Source organism: Anas platyrhynchos, chromosome 1 (assembly GCF_047663525.1).
Source record: "Anas platyrhynchos isolate ZD024472 breed Pekin duck chromosome 1, IASCAAS_PekinDuck_T2T, whole genome shotgun sequence".
Taxonomy (NCBI): Eukaryota; Metazoa; Chordata; class Aves; order Anseriformes; family Anatidae; genus Anas; species Anas platyrhynchos.
In genome coordinates, this window is record NC_092587.1 from 165,650,020 (window position 1) to 165,660,000 (window position 9,981).

Sequence of the window (9,981 nt, forward strand, 5' to 3'; positions counted from 1 at the left end):
CTCGAGCCATGGTCTTATCATAGAATCATAGATAGGTGGTCTTACCATAGAATCATAGAATGGCTTGGGTGTAAGGGACCTTAAAGCTCACCTAGTTCCAACCCTCCTGACAGGGGCAGGGACACCACCCACTGGGTTATTCAGGGCCTTGTCCAAACTGGCTTTGAACACCTCCAGGGATGGGGCATCCATACCTTCTCTGGGTAACCTGTTCCAGGGCCTCACCACTCTCATAGTAAAGAATTTCTTCAGAATACCTCATCTAAATCTCCCCTCATTTAGTTTGAAGCCATTCTGTCTTGTCCTGCCATTGTCAGCCAAAGCAAAAAGTTGTTCTTTGTCTTTATTATAAGCCCCCTCTATTGAAAAGCTGCAGTAAGGTCACCCTGAGCCTTCTCCAGGCTGAACATGCCCAGTGCTCTCAGCCTTTCTTCAATCCTATGAAGTGCTCCACCCCCTTGATCATCTTCATGGCTCTCCTCCGGACCCTCTGTAACAGGCCCACATCTTTCTTGTGCTGGGGGCCCCAGACCTGGATGCAGTACTCCAAGTGGGGTCTCACAAGGACAGAGCAGAGGGGGACAATCATGTCCCTCAACCTGCTGGCCAGTGCTCTTTTGATGCAGCCCAGGAAGCAGTCGGCGTTCTGGGCTGCAAGCCCACACTGCTAGCTCATGTCAAGCCTTTCTTCTACCAGAACCCCCAAGTTCTTCTCTGCAGGGCTGCTCTCAAATTAGTTCTTCACCCAGTTTCAATTAGGAGTTCTCCCAGTCTGTACTCATGTCTGGGGACTCAAAATGGCAGGTGCCACCTGCTATTTCCTGCTGGAAAACAAATCAGATATTCTAAACAACAGAAATTTCTTAAATGAAAATATTCACTCACTTTATGTATGGCTATATATGTGTTCAAAAGAGAAGCGTGCTGTTGTATGGCCCAGTTCTGCTTTGATTCTAATTGGTTATTTGTACATGCAATTATCTGATTTATGTTCACAAATTTGTAATTACATGTGCAAGTTATATGCAGAGATGAATGCAGACGGTTAGAAAACAAGCCTTGAAGCAGGGCTGTTCATTCCAACTAAAGTTCATACATTTAAATCATTGTTTCAGGCCATCTGCAGACTCTAACAGACGTAACCACATCAGTTACACTTGCTTCATATAAGGAATCATCTCAGCAACTTGAAGTAGAACTCCCCCCCCCCTTTTTTTTTATAATTTTATTTTTAAGAAAAATAACACAAAAGCTTATCTTTTAGATAACACCAATATGGATCAAACTTTCTGGCCTATTAGCACCATGCTTGACATTCTTGTAGTATACACATAGTAGTTGTTTTGAGGGGATGTTTTTAGAATTAAAATGCTAATGGCAGATGAAAATGGTTGAGGAAAAATTAGCTTCGCATCTGTTATGGTTTGGTGTTTCATGTGGGTGAATAACACTGTTAGAAAAAATCATTTAGCTTGCATATTTAAATTATGGCTGTGGTTTATGCTGTAAGGTCAAGTGAAATGAGAAAATCATCTGTTATAACTTGACAGAAAGAGCATGTACTCTAGAATGCTGCTGTTTCTACACTTCTTTCTTTTTCTTTGTAGTTGCATGAATCTTTCTGAAAAGTTAGCAGTATGAATAGAGGAAATAAGTCCAATTTTGCATTTTTTTTTCTTGTTGCTACTGCCAATATCCCTAAATTAGGATCTGTAGTGCTGTGATTTCCATGCTGTTTTTGGGTAATCTGACTAATTTTTCTGATGCAATGTTCATATTAAGTAAAAATATATCAATATATTTTGAATTTGTGAATGATTTTCATTTCATAACTGTAGTTCATTGTTCATTCAGGCTTATTTCATACTCTAGATTGTATAGCTGTCCTCATCATGAGTTTACATTTCACAGTTACGACATAATCAGAAGAGCTAACATACTGAAACGTTTTAAGAACTTTCAGGCAGATCTAGTATTTCAACTAATTAGATAAAACAGTGATTTTTTTGTATTAATTTACTTCTGACATCATAATTCTGCCACCCAACAGAATTAGTCTAATTTTTTATCTGTTTTTCTCTTTTCAATAGATGACTTACAGATCTCAATTTCATTAAGAAAACAGTGATACTACAGTAATATTTTAAACTTATGTACAATTATAGCTGTATTCAAATCTTATACTTTAACACTCAGATTCCTAAGCGGTTTTATTTCCTTTCTTTCCCTTTGGGTCATTCATATATGCAAGGATCATGGTCAGTCAAACAAGTTCTTTTTCTTAGATTCTTTCATTGTGTTTGTAGCGTGACTTCTAGCATCAAGTGAGAGCTGACAGGTGGTGCTGGAATATATATTCTTGCATTCTTGTACTTTGCGTCTTGGACTCTTGTATCAAGAATATTCCCAGTGTTGCCAAAATGCAGAGTAATTTTAGCTGCAGTGTTGAGGAAGATGAAAGTGGCATGATATGTGCATGACTTGTCTGCTAGGAAAAGAAATAATTCAACAAGTTCTTCTCTAACTACCATTAAGCGTACTTCTCTAGTACTAACCAATGCTCATGTATTACTGCAATACATGGCTTTGGAATGGTATGCAGAGTTCAATATATTTTGTGTAATTTGTCTCATTAACTGGCACCTTATTTCTGATCAAATACCCATTTTTGGTAATTTTGGTTTAAAAATAGCAGTAGGGTATTCTGTTGTTGAAATGTAGTAACATTCTGTTGGGATGCTTTCTGCAGTACTCAGTCTTGTAGCACAATCTAATTCTTTTGAAGATCATTCGTATGCTCCTTTGTCAGTATAAACAGATCTCTGTATTTGTTTTTATCAGCATTGTTTGCTGTCTCAATAAATCTTTCTAATATATCATGAGTTCAACACTAATTATTGTGTGAGAACATTTTCTGTTTAACTGTGAGAAGAAAAATAAATTTAAAGTAATTGCACTGAGAGTTTTATTGTTTTATATGACTGCTACACATAAAAAGGACATAGTGTGATTTCTAATGTTTGTTTTAGTAACAGGCTCAATAGATGTATGGCCAATCACAAACTTTCATTCTTTTGCTTTGTTCTTGGGTGGGATTACACGGCAAAAACATTTAAAATAGTAAAGTATAAGGTTTGGATCATTGTATAGTGTCATTTTTTTTTTTTTTTTTGCCTTTAAAATGATATTTCAGTGCATTAGAAATATTTATGAAGGTTACCTTGGCAAGAAAATGTATTCCATCCAAAGGAATTAAATTGCACAAAAGGTTTAGTTGTTCTTTTTGGACCTTATTTTTCATAACTGACACACCCTTGGCTCATGTCTTACTACTGTGAAGGCCACATGTATGACCCTGAGAGCAGCATGGAAGCTATCACAAAAACAGAAGTACCTTGTATACCATGGAGGAAGTGTCTGCTGTCTTTGGTTACAGGTTGTCAAAGGTTATCCCTGTCTTTGCATTGAGTCAGCCAGTAGCCTCAGGGTATGACATCCTCAGTCCTATTGCAGTGGTTGTTATATTGCAAGCACATAATAACCACTTCCAGTGGATGTTCACCTAAATTTCTTTGAACCAACTCCTTTGAGGTTAAAAATTCTGTGTCAGTCTGCTGGCTTTGAAGCACTGAAGGGAGGTAGAGCAACTGAGAAATGAAGCCTAGATTTTCAATATGTTCCTAAATGAGATGCATAAATGCTGATGTAGCTAAAATTGATATTGATATTCAAAGCTGTTCTAAGCAGTTCTAAGAACATAAAAAATACATTAAATAAATAAACCAAATGCTTGTTACATAGTTGCTGCCTAGCACCTCCTGAGTGTAGCTTTCCCTCTGCCCCCACTCCAACATTACTGATTATAAAACTGCCTGGCCAGTGGGAGCTTCACTGCATCATGTTTGCTTGGTTTCAATTGAGGACAATATTTTTTGTGCACAGACAAGGTTGAAAATAAAGCTGTGCCCCTAACTGTAGAAAACTGTCTCTGAACTTCATCAATTTTGGCTAGAAAGTAGCAGTTTGCCTACTTTGAGCTGCTTAGGGTTGCTGTTCTTTTTAGGGAAACTTCATGCATTCAACAAAAATAATTTTAAAGAATGAAATTTTGTTCATCTGGAGATAATTTTACACAATTATTCCTCAAAGTCAGGACACCGAAAATATAAAGATCTAATCATAGTACTGTCTTAGGTCTGTTGCACACTCTTTTATGGTGTATGTTTGGCCATACAATGCCATCTATAAAATGCTAGTAACATGCTCTGAGACATATATACTACTCATGAAGAATTTAAGCTATTTTTGAGCCAGTACCTTCCTTTCTGCTTAGAGTTCTAATAGAAGTCAGTGGGAGGTCTATGGGAGGCTTTAAAAAGTAAGAGCCTTAAGTTTTGAAGCCATGGCTATCTTCTGGCAGATAGCAAAAAGTGCAGAATGAAAAGTCTGCTTACTTTTAGACTGCAGTTAGACCCATTTCTATTTTCCCTTCACCTCTTTCCACATGATTGTGGTGGATCAGATCTTTATCTGATTACATCTGTTTTTAATTGTTTCACAGTATCAAAATAATTTCTAGGAGCAAACTCACAGTTTGATAATACAACTGAAGGTATATAAAACTTTATGATCAAAACACAACATTTTATCTGACATTAACCACTGATCCTTCTATTTTTATTCTTTAATTTAACTCTCAGTTGTCTAGATTCAGTAACACAGGAAAGATATAGGACTGGTATATATCGAGCAGAAGACCAAAAAAGAACTATTCTCCCTCTGGAGAACTTGCTGTATTTTAGGAAAATGTTCTCTCAGTTGCTTCTCATGTTTTATACCTGTCATGCCAGTTATTGTGCAGAAGACATATATGCCTTTCCTTCAAAGAAGAAAATACTAGAGCCATAGCATTGTTTGAAATACTTTTGAGAATTAAAGGGAGGAATTACAAATCTCACAAAAATGGATGGATTTAATTTCAGGGTTTCTGGAAAGAGTTCTGAATATCTAATAAGCTGATGCTAATTAAGAAAACTATTCTTTCCCTTTTTGAGATTTCAAGATTCATCAGTCTTCACCTTTAGGTCCCCTGTCACATAATCATATATTGCAAATGTAAATTGTGGTGATCATCTACAAACATAAAGCACAGTTGTCTGTGGTAATATCTTTTAAGCCCTGAAGAAGAGTGAAAATGTTGATACAAAGCTTACATGAGCCTGTATAAGGCACACAAATTTTGAGAGAGTTAAATGTGTTTAGGTTTTTCACTTCAAAACTGAGTACTAAGGTAGTGGCATTCAGTCCTGTAGCAAGGAATCTCATGCATGAAAACTTGAGTTTTAGAGAGGAAAAAGTACATACGTATTTATATTTATAAAAGCAAAAAGAGTGGCAATGTTTATATTACATTTCCTTTTTTAATGAAAATCAAGGAACTGGTAAGGTCTTTCCCTTGGACTTCTCAGCTCTTTGAAACAGTTAATCATTGTGCCTTCCTTGGGGCTTTGTTGGAATTGTATAGTTTCTACCCTCTCTAATTTAATCCTTAAAGAATGAAACAGTAAAAAGGAAGACCACCTATACTCCAGATACTCGTCTCTTTCTCCTGCTGTATTCTTGCAGAGTCCCAAAAGATTCCTAGTCTTCTCTGTAGTGCGACCCTGGGTACTCACATGTTGACTTCTTGTGTTTTGGCAGTTCAGACTGTTTACCTTACCTCCAAAAAATCCAAACTATAGTCATCTTCAAAAAATTAAAATAAGTTGACTTTGAATAGTTTATCCATTGGGATAATAACCATTACCTTAAGTCAAGCATGTCTTTAGAATAACCAATGTTATAGTTCTGATGATATTATTCAGATAAAAACCCAAAAACTTACAACATCTTTTATGTTTATATAAAAGCATAGATGTTAAAACTAAATTTGAGAGGGCAAAAGAATTATCAATAGGCAGTTGGAAGAATGGCTTACATTGCTCTGGCATTTTGCATAAAAAATAAGTGCATACGTATCTAAATTATATTTTCTTTTCATGCTGAAGACAAACCATCTGATTTTGATAAGAAGTTGGAATGTGAATACTTTGAAGCAGGTTTCTTATCTTGGAATGAAATTTAATTTGTTCTAATGTAAAAATAAGTAGTTTTTTCTACACAAATTTAGAAACAATGTCAACAAAATATCTCATTAAGTTATTTTTATCATTGTGTTTATGATACTTAAACTCATTTGGTATACTTGTAGGTTTTTGTTTAAGAGTTTATCATATAAGTATAAAAATGATAATGAACTACAAAACAACATGCAAGTTTTCAAACTATAATCAGTTAATTTTAAGGTAATTTTTATGTATTTTTTCACAATTTTGGTAATAATTCAAATAAAACTCTTGCAATTCTTACTTCTTATAGTTTGAAAACAGATCTTGTAAAATGGTAATATTTCAGTTTATGAAGTTGGTTAGTGAAAATGTATATAACGAATAACATATTAAGACAAATATTGTTATTTAATCAGTTAGTGTGGATAATCAGGGTGTGTTATGTTTAAACAATCAGAGCTTTACTCATTTTAATTGTATACTACATCATCTGCTGTGACTCTAAATCAGATCTTCCAGACTTTAAGAAAAAAATTCTTACATTGTTTTTTCCACCTTGTCATAATGAAAAAAAAAAAAAGGTCTTTGTAAACAGGTGAAAGTCTTTTTATAGTAAACTGGAGTTGCTGCTTTGTCACATAATAATTGTATGAGGATAAAACAAATTTACTTCTCACAAATTACATTTTAAAAAATTTAATTAGAGTGTAATTGGAAGTTTAGAACTTCATACAAATACATCAGTTATTCAGTTAAGTTTGCGATAAAGTTGTGTTCCTGGGCACATTTATGCCTTTGAGTGCAATGGCCCTTTTGTGTAGAGCGTCACAGCCAACTTGATGTAGAAGGTGACTCAAGGAAAAGTTTTGCCTTTGGTATTTCAGTATGACTTGCCTATAATTTGCTTCTGACATTTGGCTGCTCAATCAGTCCATGGGTGTTTTCTCTTCATCTTTAGAGAGGGGTGGCTTTACTCTTCTTGTGTACATTTGCAAAAATTACAGCAATTACAAAATAATTCTGCCTTTACTATGACTGTTTGACAGTAAGCAGTAATTCATCAAAGAAAATCTTAGCAGGAGTGAAATTGCCATTTTTAAAGAGACTTGGAAGTCATTGGTACATTGTGCATAGCACTCTGCTTTTTTTTTTTTTTTTTTTTTTGAGTCATAGAATCATAGAATGGCTTGGGTTGGGAGGGATCTTAAAGATCATCTAATTCTAAGCCCCCTGCCTTCCACTAGAAGTCTAGTGGACACCTTCCACTAGACCAGGTTGCTCAAAGCCCCATCCAACCTGTCCTTCAGTACCTCCAGGAATGGATAATTCACAGCTTCTCTGGCAACCTGTTCCAGCACCTCACCACCCTCTGAGTCAAGAATTTCCTCCTATTTACATAAATATTCTCTTTTTTAATTTTAAACCATTACTCCTTGTCCTGTCGTTAGTCCCTCTCCAGCTTTCCTGTAGGCTTCCATTTAGGTACTGGAAGGTGACTATAAGGTCTCCCCAGAGTCTTGTCTTCTCCAGGATGAACAACCCCAACATTTTCTTGTGAATGTCTTCACAGGACAGGTGCTCCAGCCCTTTGGTCATCTTTGTGGCCCTCCCCTGGACTGATTCTAATACATCCATGTCCTTCTTGTGCTGGAGGCTTCAGAGCTGATTGAAATACCCTAGGGGAGGTCTCACAGGAGCAGAGTAGAGCGGGATATTCATGTCCTTCAATCGTGTCCTTCTCCTCAGTGCTGGTGTCAAGCCATTCTCTGCCCTGTCTGTATTTGTGTGTAGTGTTGCCCTGGACCAGAATCAGGACCTTGCACTTGGACTTGTTGAACTTCATAAGGCTCACACAAGCCTAACTCTCAAGCCTGTCCAGGTCCCTCTGGATGGCATCCCTTCCCTCCAGCGTGTTGACCTCGCCACACAGCTTGGTGTCATCAACAAATTTGCTAAGGATGTGCTCAATCCCATTGTCCATGTCACTGACAAAGATGTTAACAGCACCAGTTCCAATACTGACCCCTAAGGAACACCACTCATTACTCCAACTGGACATTGAGCTGTTGCCACAACTCTTTGAGTATGGAGAAAATGTGGATGCTCCGTCCCTGGAGATGCTGAAGGACAGGTTGGATGGGGCTTTGGGCAACCTGGTCTAGTGGAAGGTGTCCCTGTACATGGCAGGGGGCTTGGAATTAGGTGATTTTTAAGATCCCTTCCAACCCAAGCCATTCTATGATTCTATGACTCTTCCAGCCAATTCCGTTCCAACTGAGTGGTCCATCCATCAAATCCATGTCTCTCCAATTTAGAGATGAGGATATCATGGAGGCAATGTCAAATGCTTTGCGCAATCTCAGGTAGAAGATGCTGGTTGCTCTTCCCCTATTAATGCCCATCATAGAAGGTCACTGGATTTGTCAGGCATGACCTGCCCTTAGTGAAGCCATGTTGGCTGTCACCAATCACCTCCTTATTTTCCATGTGCCTTAGCATAGTTTCCAGGAGGATCTGCTCCATGATCTTGCTGGTCTCAGAAGTGAGACTAACTGGCATGTAGTTCTCCAGGTCTTCCTTTTATCCTTTTTAAAAATGAGTGTTGTGTTTCCCCTCTTTCTGTCAGTGGTAAAGACCCCTCCTTCCCTTGTCAGAGAGTTCCATACTCACATCAAGCAGTGATTTGAGAACAGTGTATCACCATAGGTATTTAAATGAAGATATCAAAGATGTCTTACTTAGTGGCATTTTTTGGTGTATGAATATGTTAGAAACACACCATTTAAATCAGATCATTTTTGTCTATAATTTTTATCAGTTTTATGTGTATTCATGGTATGTTTATTTTTATTGTAAATTACAATGGAAATTTCAAAGGAAAATGGAAGACACTAAATTTGATTCTGTGAGGTGGAATAAGACAATATTATTTTGTCTACAAATGTTTTCCTTGTAGCTGTGAACATATATGTGATGATTTTGTTTTTATTAAAGAAAATGAACAATCCCCAAACTAATCAAAGAAATTATCAAGCTTATAATTTTGATAATGACCTCAGCTCAGGACATTAAGTTGGGAATTAATGATCAGTTAAGGTTAATGACTTAATGCTTTGAGTCATTAAACTCTAAGAAAATGCCCTATACTTTGATTGTTTTTGGTTTATTAAAGTTAGGTTGTAGAAGCAGCAAAAATAAAGGTATTTCCAAACATCAGGGGAATGAATATGCACACAAAATATAACCCGCCTCCTTCTGCAGTTCCAACATATCTAAAAATACTATTATGCTTAATAACAGTTTTGTTACTATATAGGGACTTAAGGAGCAAAACCTTCCATAGTTTCATTTATTTATTTATTTATTTATTAATATAAATTTTTTGAAATTAATTAAGAACTGCACATATTTGGAAAAGCATAGGTTAATACTGCAGTGTTACAACTGCATATCACCTTTTCCTATGAAATCATTCCAAAAGGTCCCCAACCCCCCAAATAAGCATTTATAGGATAATGCAATAGGAAAATGCTTGTATTCCTTATGTAGGAATACAAGCCTTTGGATATGCATTATATGTAGTAGATACATACTTGCATCTAAGTGGGTAATAAATATTTTCATTGTAATCTGTATCTGATTTGTATGCTACTTACAGAGTCCAGGAGATGGAAAGTTGTGTGGGAAAGAATTTAACCGATGGGGAGTGTTTAAACCTGAAGCCCTTTATTTTTCCATACTGGACAGATGTAAGCTGCTATGTTGGCAGTTGTTTAACAACATCTTGCAAATAATTCTGAGTCCTTTCTGACATAAAGTAGTATATTTAAAGTAAGGTGACTTAGTGAGATTTTCACTTTAAATAGAATAAGGG

General features: G+C 36.3%; 1 protein-coding gene across 10 annotated transcripts in view; it reads left to right on the plus strand.

Moving 5' to 3' along the window:
* DACH1 (dachshund family transcription factor 1) overlaps positions 1–9,981 on the plus strand; it is a 368,016-nt gene that overhangs the window by 141,598 nt on the left and 216,437 nt on the right. The gene's annotated exons all lie outside the window — the stretch shown is intronic.